Source organism: Belonocnema kinseyi, chromosome 7 (assembly GCF_010883055.1).
Source record: "Belonocnema kinseyi isolate 2016_QV_RU_SX_M_011 chromosome 7, B_treatae_v1, whole genome shotgun sequence".
Taxonomy (NCBI): Eukaryota; Metazoa; Arthropoda; class Insecta; order Hymenoptera; family Cynipidae; genus Belonocnema; species Belonocnema kinseyi.
In genome coordinates this window covers 133,836,568-133,847,868 of record NC_046663.1, presented here as the reverse complement: position 1 = coordinate 133,847,868, position 11,301 = coordinate 133,836,568, and positions in this window count along the sequence as shown.

Sequence of the window (11,301 nt, the reverse complement as noted above, 5' to 3'; positions counted from 1 at the left end):
TGAGATATAAATAAGATTAAAATAAAACACGACTTTTCAATTTCTGATTATTTCTCTCTTTAATGCATGTACTTGAAATCAATCGAATTTTTTAATTATCACTTAATTGAATGTTGTTTGAAATCACAGACTCCCCTAAAGAGTTGCATTTCTTGTTGCAGTATTTCTGAATGACTTTGTCATATTTTAACTTCAAAATGATTTGTATGCAATTTACTTAGAGTTTAGAAAGAGAGCGCACATACTTCTGATTTCTTAAGCGAATTCAAAAGCACGACCTCACTATAGACTATACATACACTATAGACTATAAACTGTCAGATCTTATAACAAAGACTTTAGACAGGAAGTTCCAAATAGTATAATCTACCTATTTCCACAAATATAACTTTATTGTTGCACTCAAGTGAGTTTCATTCTTTCTTAAAATGGAATTCTTGTATACAGTGTGGACTTTCAGGACACAATTATGATGAAATTAAGTTTTGGGTAGAAAGCTTCTAGCCCGCTTATTTTTATTGGTCCATTAGTCTATTTTATGGTAAACTATCACCATTCTGACGACGACTGATCCTCTCAACCGGGCTACCTTTGTTCATAAACAGGCCAAAGTGACGAAATTTAACAATTTTTTAACTTTTCAGTGCGCACTTTAAAAATAATATATTTAGAATGTGCCATTTTTTACAATTACTTGATTAAATAATTTGGATAAGAAAGATCAAAATTTGGCAAGCAATAATATTATTTCTTAAGTAAAACTGTTCAAATTTTAAACTTCTCCAAACAAATTACATATGCCAGGAATAAGAAAAGGTAGATTTCGAATATCTAAATCTGAGATCACTAATTTCAAAATTATATATTTTTTTAAGTTTGACATTTTTACCTGCTTACTTACAAAAGTCTTTTACTAATCATACAGCTACCACCGTTCCATAGAGTATAGACTATTTTTACGTTCATTGCACGTGCCTGAGACTCTGAGACTCTAAGAGAGATAAATTTATGATCCCGGAAATCCAGTAACAATTTATTGAGTTTCGGAAATTTAAAATGTTACACTTTATATACCTTCTATTCCTATTTCCATATATATTTTTTATGGTGCTTCGTTGTCCTCAAGTTGGGCTTCATTCTGTCTTCAAAAATTAAATTCTCAATATTGTGCAAATGGTTCTTTTAATACTAACTATAAACATTTTCTGAGCGACAAATAAGTTGCGTAGCACCGTCAGGCCTCGACTACACCACTGAGAATGATCCGATTTTTAGTTTTAAAATACTTAATTTCATCAACTGCGAAAATTGCATTTACCTTTACATTTCCTTGTTTTTTTGAGTATTCATTAACAGTGGTATAATCATTGACATTACATTCTTAAGAAAGTTATTAAAATTTTTATGTTACAAATTGACCATAGAACTAGACCTTATTCTAATCTGAAAAGCTGTTTGCAATTCCTCTCAATGTATTCAATCTGCTTTCCTATTCATGCTACCTCCACCTATCTTCTGGAAGTTTCTAATTTTTTCAGTTATTACTTTTAAAATTCCAATTGTTATTAATATTTTCATTTTCTGACCAACTGATGAATTTTCATTTATCTTTAGTATTTTGTTCCAGAATCTAATATTTCGAGATCCTATTTCAATCCGCTCGTAAAATAATGTTTTCACTTTCAATCAGTTACTTAAAATGAATTTCTGGATTTACACTTTTTAAGATTTACTGATGAATAATTTCTTTTTGCTCCACAACACCTGAGCACTGATGTTTGAATGAGAAAGAGTAAACAATTATCTGACTTCATATAACACTTTCCTCCGTTTTTCATATGTAAACCAACTGAAAAAACTAAGGACTGTGCGGGGTTTATATAGATCCAATATTGTTATTGTTTATACATTCTTTAAGGTATTAATCATTATTTCTTCGAATTGTATATGATAAAACAGTTATTTCCTTACGACTGTAATGTAATATGTCACCTTTGTTTATGTTGAAAATTCCCGGTATAGTTATAATATTACATTGGAGGCATGGGTAAAAGGGATGATGAATTTGAATATGAGACGCATATCATCGACTTCTGCGTCGTTTTCATGACGAGTTCAAGCGAAATTTGTTTGAACATGCATAATGCATGTGACATTCCGTCATTTTCTCGATAATAAATTTAACATCCCTGGAAGACCGAAGGAACCGAATGGAGCCTCTATAAAGCACCCGTAAAGACCCCATTGGGTCCCTATTCGTTTCCCTTTTAAAAAACTCAAAAAAACAGCAAAATCAACTTTTAAATTGTTGAAATTCGTATTCTACTTTAAAATTTGCATTAGAAACTCACGGAGTAATCGCAATACTTTTTCTTGCAGCGTTAAAAAAATAAAATACTTGACATTCACATGGGCCGAAGGCGCCTTCAAGTGCATCTTCTTTTAGTAGAAGTTACTAAGCGTTCCGTCGGTAACTTTAAGAATTTGGTCTAGTTGCTAGCGCCACGCAGTGGAAACCTCAGGCAAGAAGGTTGACATTTTATACATTTTTAACGTTGCAAAAAAAAAGTATTGCGATCACTCCGTGAGTTTCTAATAGAAAATTTAACGTTGAATTCGAATTTCAACAGTTTAAAAGTTGATCTTGCTGTTTTTTTTTTAGTTTTTTAAAAAGGAACCGAATGGGGATCCAATGGGGTCTGTACGAGTACTCTGTAGAAGCTCCACTTGCTTCCTTCGGTCCGCCAGGGATGACACCATTTTCAAAAAAATGCTGTGAATTCTATGTAACATGATAGCATTGTTTTGATATTTAATTCCTTAAACCCTATAAAATAAGACATAGGAAACGGGGAGCTGATTTTTTCGGCTCATATCAAAGGGTGATACTATGCCTCACCTCTGTGGTATTTTCTTATGACGTAAGCAAAAACATGACACATAATCCCTCCTCCATACGAAATCACACATACAAAAAACACAAACTAATCCTCACACGGACATGCTCTAGCTCCCGTTAATCCAGAACCGGCCCTTTACCACTATCTTCCGTAATTGATTCAAATTTAAGAAGAATTCTCCTTAGCAAAAAGAAAGCTTTATTTAATATTGAGAACTCGTATCTCATTGCGCGTCCACCAACGGGACAAAAAAAATGAAGCTATTAGTGTAGAAGCTTGGGTAAATTCAACGAAAGAGCAAAGAGACTGTGTCCTTTTGTATAAGCCCCAAGGCGTCACATTCAGTGATCATACACAGTTTAAAGATGAAGACTTTATTTGAATAATTATGACGCCTTCACTGACGGAATTGTTGGAAAAACATGGAGAGGACATAATATGTGTGGATGGTACCCATGGTGCGAACAGTTACGATATTGAACTTCATACTTTAATGGTAATAGATGAACTCAGAGAGGGATTTTCTTGCGCATTCTTAATTTCGAACCCTTTAGATCAAGAAGTGTTCAATTTATTTTTATCGGAAATAAAAAAACAAGTTGGAGTTGTAAAATGTTAAGCGTTTATGACATACATATATGAGGGAAGCATATTTCAATGCATGGCTTCATACAGTGGGGGAACCAGAGAGAAGGTAAACATTTAATTGATCAGTGTGATTTTTAATTGAAAACTGGGTTTAATATTATTAATTTTTTCAAATTATTACACAGCCACACAAAAAAAAGTGCGGATCTGGTAACAAGACACACGTATTCCTATGGATTGTGGGGCGCTGAATTCAAATTCGGTATCAAAAATCACCCATCACGTCATAGTAGAGCCATAACCTCAAAAAATGACGAAAAATCATGCACTGAGGAAAATAAATTTCAAAGTAATGCCAGTGATGCAAATTTTCACTTCAAAAACATGTCAACAACTGTGAAGGATCAACCCTTGCCTAATATCAACTTATTTAACATAACTTTACCCAACAGAACCTGACCTCACCTAACCTGAATTAACACAAATTTATTGAACTACACGTAAAGCTCTGGAAGCATATTTTCCCAGTAGCAAATGTGTGCTACATCGAATTGGTCAACTCGAGCCTAACCTAGAAATGAATCTAACCTAGCCTAACCTAACCTAACCTCACGAAACACAATTAAACTGATTGTGTTGTCCCGCTGTGTTTGCGGTACCGTTTCATTCAGCTTCGGCTTAACCTACATAGAGGTTTAACCTATCCTAACCTAACAAAATCTGACCTAACCTCACCGATTACGCTGGCAACCCTGTTCTAGCGTACTTTCATATTTTGACATTAATAGCAGTATATGTCTGGAGTTTCGTAACCGCTTGTTGCTAGCATTATTCGCCTGTGTCTGTAACCAGGACACCTCCCCGTGGTGACGGTGTAGAGTCTCATGCTACAAGGAAAAAAACCGCGAGAATTTCTCAATCGCATGTCTGCAGATTCATTCTGTTACATTTGCAGTAAATATGAAGTGAGCAGTTTGCGAAAATCAATCGTCGAGGAAGTGAAAAGTCTTTACGACAAGTGTTTTCACCGTAAATTGATGCACCAAGAAAGAAACTGGGTTCCTCACGTCATTTGCAATTCCTGCAGACTTATGTTGTATCGTCTAAAAAATTCAAACAACGAAAAGTACCACAAGTACTCTACACCAACCACATGGAAAAAACCGTTATTGCGAAGGACTGCTACTTTTGCATGAATTCCGTCAAAGGGTTCAACACCAAAAATAAAAATAACATTTCGTACATTAATGTGTGCACAGTCACAAGAGCAATTGAAATCAATAAAAATGCACGCCAGACTGATTTAAGCACTTTAGAAGATGATAGAATGGAAGTTAAATTCAACGACATGGAGACGGTAGTGAAACCAGTGATCGAACAGAAAATAGTTCTGATGATTCCGATGAAAATGACGGAAAAGATGACGAATATGGCGTGCATAAAATGAAATTGAAGGTTCCAATATTAGTGTCGCAACTAGAACTGAATGATTTTATTAGAGATCTTGGATTACTGAAAGACGGCGCTGAATTTGCCGCTTCATTTATAAAAAGAAGAAATCTTCTAGGGCCAAAGACAAAAGTTTCATTCTGTCGCAACAGGGACAAAGAATTCAGAAAGTTTTTCGTTAAAGACGAAGAGACGTCTTTAGTGTACTGCACTGACGTTAACGGACTAATGAACCACTTGAAGAAAAATGTTTACAGAGACGAAGAATGGTGACCTTTCATTGATTCGTCAAAACGTAGCATTAAGGCTGTTTTACTGCATAACACGAATACTTACGCTCCTATCCCAATAGCTCACTCAAAGGTCATCAAAGAAGAATATAACAATGTTAAAATGCTTCTTGAAAAAGTTAATTACACGAATCACAAATGGCAAATATGTGGTGATCTCAAAATCATAACAATGATATTCGGCCAACAATCGGGTTTCACGAGAGAGCCATGTTTTATATGCCTGTGGAATAGCAGAGATCGAGCCAATCATTACAGCAAAAAACATTGGCCTTAAGAGATTCATTCAAACCTGATTCTCATTATATCATCAACCAAAGCCTCGTTGATCCAGAAAAATTTTTACTACCACCCCACCACATAAAGCTTGGGCTCATGAAGCAATTTGTCAAGGCGTTAGACAAAGATATACAATGCTATAAGTATATATCCCTTAAATTCCATAATGCTTCAAGCGCTAAATTGAAAGAAGGAATCTTTGATGAACCACAGATTCGAATATTGACAAGAGATACTAATTTTGTGAGCCACATGACGAAAATTGAAATGGACGCTTGGGAAAGTTTTAAAGCAGAAAACGCAAATTTCCTCGGTAACAAAAAAAGTCCAAACTACCAGAATATTGTTGCGAAAATGATAAGAAACGAAAAAAAAAGTTAAGCTGCTTGATGACTTTAAAACTTCACTTTCTAGATTCCCATCTGGATGAGTTTCCAGAAAATGTTGGTGATTTCAGCGAAGAGCAAGGGGAACGTTTTCATCAAGATATAAAAGTGATGGAACAACGATATCAGGGTAGATGGGACGAGGTCATGATGGCTGATTTTTGCTGGATGTTGAAAAGGGAAACGAATGTAGGTCTTAAACGTAAGCATAACCCTTTGCATCGTTCCTTCGAAAAAAAAGGACGCGTTATAGCAGGCAGAAAGTAGACTGAAGTAGGTCTATAAATCAGTTTAATTACGATAAAAAGCAAGATAAAATGTAAACACGAAAGATAGTATAAGTATATCCCTTAAGTTTAAGAAACGCAGAGAAAAATATTTTGAATAAACTCTTATTCATTTGCATGTTTAAGTTATAGTTCTACATTTTAATTGATACAAGCATTGTCAGGTTAATTGAAATGGGGTCAATTCTACTTGTAGTGCTAAGTTTCTTCAAATGAGTAATGTGCGTCTAAATTTGTAACCACCTGTAGTACAATGAAATGAATTTTATTGTGTTACAACGGGAACACTTAAGTTAAGTTGTGTTGCGTTAAGGGAAATTTCGTTAGGTTCTGTTGAGTTAGATTCATTTGTAGGTTAAGATCGAGTTAACCTATTAAATATTGCACACATTTAAGACTGAGAACCGTACGGTTACATAGCTACACGTGTGGTTGAATTTCATTCAGCTGTGTTAGGTTAGGTCAGGTTTTGTTAGGTTAGTATAAGTTAAACCTCTATGTAGGTTAAGCCGAAGCTGAATGAAACGGTACCGCAAACACAACGGGACAACACAATGAGTTTAATTGTGTTACGTGAAGTTAAGTTAGATTAGGTTTTTTATGTTAGGATAGGTTTGACCTCTTTTCAGGTTAAGCCCAAGCTGATTCAAACGGTACCGCAAACACAACGGGACAACACAATCAGTTTAATTGTGTTTCGTGAGGTTAGGTTAGGTTAGATTCATTTCTAGGTTAGGCTCGAATTGACCCATTCGATGTAGCACACATTTGCTACTGGGAAAATATGCTTCCAGAGCTTTACGTGTAGTTCAATAAATTTCTATTAATTCATGTTAGGTGAGGACAGGTTCTGTTGAGTAAAGTTATGTTAAATAAGCAACGATGAATGAGCAGGTGCATTATCGTGATGCAAAAGCCAGGAATTGTTTTTCCAAAGTTCCGGACGTTTTTTGCGTATCGCCTCTCGCAAACGGCACATAACTTGAAGGTAATACTCCTTATTGACCGTACGACCTTGTGGTAAGAATACCTGATGCACTGCACCACGGTAATCAAAGAAGACAGTGAGTCCAGGGCGAGGTTCGTCTTCGACATCCTCTCGGCCTTCTTGGAACAGCTTGTACCACTTATACACATTTTTCTTACTCAGAGTAGACTTACCGTATTCAACTGTCAACATTTTAAGAGTTTTAGAGCACTGGATTCCATTTTCACACAAAATTTAATGCAAACTCTTTGCTCCATTTTTTTCGAAAGAAGAAAATCGCCGAGCACACAAAACCCTTCTAACCTAGTACGCCTCTGCCAGAAAAACAACACGAGCTATATAGTCAAAACTGTGAACATATGATCGTGACGAGTGTACCAACACAACAAAACAAAAAATTTAAAACTTGAATGTACGTAGCCCGCGAAAATTGAAAAGTCACCTTACTTTTTGAACTCACTTCGTGTACAGGGTGATTTTTTTAACTTGAAACTTTCAAATATCTCGAAAAATAGGCACTTTATGAAAAAATATTATGGATCAAAACTTAATCACTCTGAGGAGTACATACACTGATGTTAAAATCGGTTCGCTCACACCGCCCCCTGGGGGTGGGAGTAGGGAAAAGTTCGAAATATTAAATAGGAACCCCTATTTTTTATTACATATTCTGATTCTTTGGATAAAAATGCGTATGATTTGTCTAAAAGATTTAGCGTAACCCATGAACAACGACGTGGCCGTAATAGTTTTCTGTTCCCTTCGGGGTGCTTGATTAACGTGAGTCCCCTCGCCTATCACGATTCAAAGTACTCAGGGAATTATCTTTTAATTAAAGAGTGCTCAAAATGATGACCTTCGGCTTCAATGTACTTATTGATCCGTAATTCAAATGAATTTAAACAACGGAGAAGTGTATCTTCTTGAATTACACCACATGCACTTGTAATTCGGCCAATTATATTTTTACGTGTTGTTGGTTGTTCTGTGATAATTTGTCTTTCATATAGCTCCACAAAAAGAAATCTGGTGAAGCAAGATTTGGCGATCTTGCAGGCTAATTTATCGGACGGCCTTTAACAATCCAGCGACCATTGAAATCACGATCAAGAACTTCTCGTGTTACCGATGAATAGCGTGACGAACAACCATCATGTTGAAACCACATGTTCTGCCGTATTTCTAAGGTTAAGTCTTCAAGCAATATTGTCAGTTCATTTTCCAAAATGTCTTGGTATTTTGGACCATTCAAGCTGCCATCGATAATGTGGGGACTGATCAGTTTGTTGCCAATTATTCCACACCATACGCTGACAGTCCATGGACGCTGGTGTTTAACTTCGCGAAGCCACTGCGGATTTACAATACTCCAGTAGGGCATGTTGTGTCGATTAACTATTCCATGGTTCATAAAAGACGACTCGTCAGAGCATAATACATAACGAAAAAAGTTGGAATTTTGCTGTATTTGTTCACGTGCCCACTGACAAAAAGCTACCCAATTTTGGAAATCAACGCCATGAAGTTCTTGATGTAAAGAGACATGATACGGATGAAATTTATTACGTTTTAAAATTTTCCAAACACTGCTCTGAGACATTCCGGAATCACGAGCAATTTCTCGTGTACTGACATCAGGATTATTGGCCACTGCAGCTAATACAGCAATTTCATCATTTTCTCTAGTGATTGTTGTTGTATGGGTCTTTTTCTTATGTTGAACACTTCCATCGGTAGTAAATTTTGTAATAGTACGATCAAATGAAGCACGTGACTATTTGGAAAGATTTTTATTCTATTTGGAAGACGCTGAGCGTAGAGAATGACAGCTTTATCAAGATTTCTTCCAGCTTCTCCATACACCAGATCCATTTCAATTTGTTCTTGTACGTTTAGACACTCCATTGTAAAGTAGTAGTAGTGTTCTACCTATGTTCGTCGCGATGTATTTTTGTATTGCACTCGTTAAACGATTCTGTAGCGATTTGAAAATTTCTTCTTTACGTGGTCAGGCATGCCACAATGAATATTGTGAATTTTGTATTGTTAATGTATTTCAGAATCGTAAGCTAGCATTCTCAGTAACAGTAAAATGAAGAAAAAATTGAATTTCGTCGATTACATTGCCATCTATCGCGAAACGAGCAAAATTTTTTAGACAAATTATACGCATTTTTATCGAATGAATCCGAATATGCAATAAAAAATACGGATCCCCATTTAAGATTTCGTACTCGCCCCACCCCCACTCCCATTGGGCGATGTGGGGGGGCAGATTTTAACCTCAGTGTATTTACTCCTCAGAGTAATTAAATTTTGATTCATAACATTTTTTCATAGAGTGTCTATTTTTCGAGACATTTGAAAGTTTCAAATTACAAAAACCACACTGTATATTTTCTCGCCAATATCTTGTCTCGGTTTTTGTTTTATATTTATAATTAGATTAAAAATTGACCGTTATATATTAATTAACAATATGATTTTCTTTCAGAATGTGATCATTTATGCATCGGGGAAAAAGGTGCATCCGAACTTGACAAAATATTGCAAGAAATCAGTAACAGGAAATTGTCAACAGATGATTGTGAGAATACCCTACAGAAAAGAAAAGACGATAGTCTTTCAATATAAGAAGATTCTTTTGAGATGATTGCATCATCCATGCAATTCTTCAAATTTAAACAAGAAATTTGTTTTATTTGTTTTAAATTGTCCATAAAAACAGTTTAAAGCAAGACCATTTATACCTGTATAGCAATAATTACCTTAAAAGATTTGTAAACCTCCCTAACTGACTTTCAAGTTTCGAAAAATCGTAAAAAGTCGACTTTTTCGCTACATTCTTAGAGTCACTGTAAATTGCTCGACTATTTGACCATATAATTACTATTAGAACTTCGTGCAAACAACCTTTTTCGTTTTCCCTGATATACATTTGTATATTAAATTTAAAACATCGGTATACGAAATGGCCATTAAGAGATTATGTTATATTAAATTTCATATACCGTATATTGATCATCTATAAGAAAAGTCAGATATTTTCACTTTATACAAATTAAAAACAATTTTAGCAATAATTTTCAATTATAAATAATAAGACATAATATTTTCTCCTATAGATAAATATAAATTGCATTGGGGTTTTAGTGTAAAATTTCAGTTAAGCAAATAATTAACAAATCTAACCCCAAAACACAACTGCACTTACGTTAAAATTCTAACATTCACAACGAAGTTAAGGTTATCAGTTTATTTTGTAATATTTGACAAGATTTGACTGCATCAAAGAACTTTCTGTTTGCACGCACTCCGTTTTATTGACTTTAATATACATGCATATTAATTTCACAACATAATGGTATATTAAAATCAATTTACGGAATTTGCAAATTACTTAATTCACATGTATATTAAATGACGATCAAATTTTTTAACAGTAAAGTTACAATTGAAGTTCGAAATTTCGAGAAAAAAAGCGCCATTTTCGAAAAATTAAGGAACCCTTCAGTCTTGATCAATTTTGATGCAAAAATTTGAATTTTTTCTTTATTACTCCAACTTTAATTAAAAAATTTGTGCTAATACTTTTACGGAAATGCAGCGTGTGTACGGAGCATTAAGTACTTGCAAATTTTCGAAAAGATGAGGGCATTTTCCGGATGCCACTGTAACGTTAATTAGATAAGGTAGATGATCTACGACATCGCAATTTGTTCGTGTTGATGCCAGCTGTCACTCCGTTTTTCAATTTTTCGATTTCATCCTCTACAAGCTGAGATATGCGAATTTTAAAATGGCGTTTTTTAGAAACTAGCCCATATTGATATCATAAGATCTTCAAAATGTCCCGTAAATGTTTTTTTTATATTTTCATCAGAGAAGGTATTAGATTTTTGTAAAATTTGCCCCCCCCCCCCCCCAGTTATTGTCAAATGTCCACGTTTTGAGACCCCCTGAATCCAAAAAACAGGTTTTTACGAATGTGTACGTATGTCTTACTGTGTGTACGATAACTTTCGAAAAAATAATTCTATTAGATTGGCCTTTGGTAAGCTCGTTCAGTCTCCTAAACTAAAGTCAAGTTCGTTAGCCAGCCGTTTTGGATAAAAATACTAAACCCAGTTATTG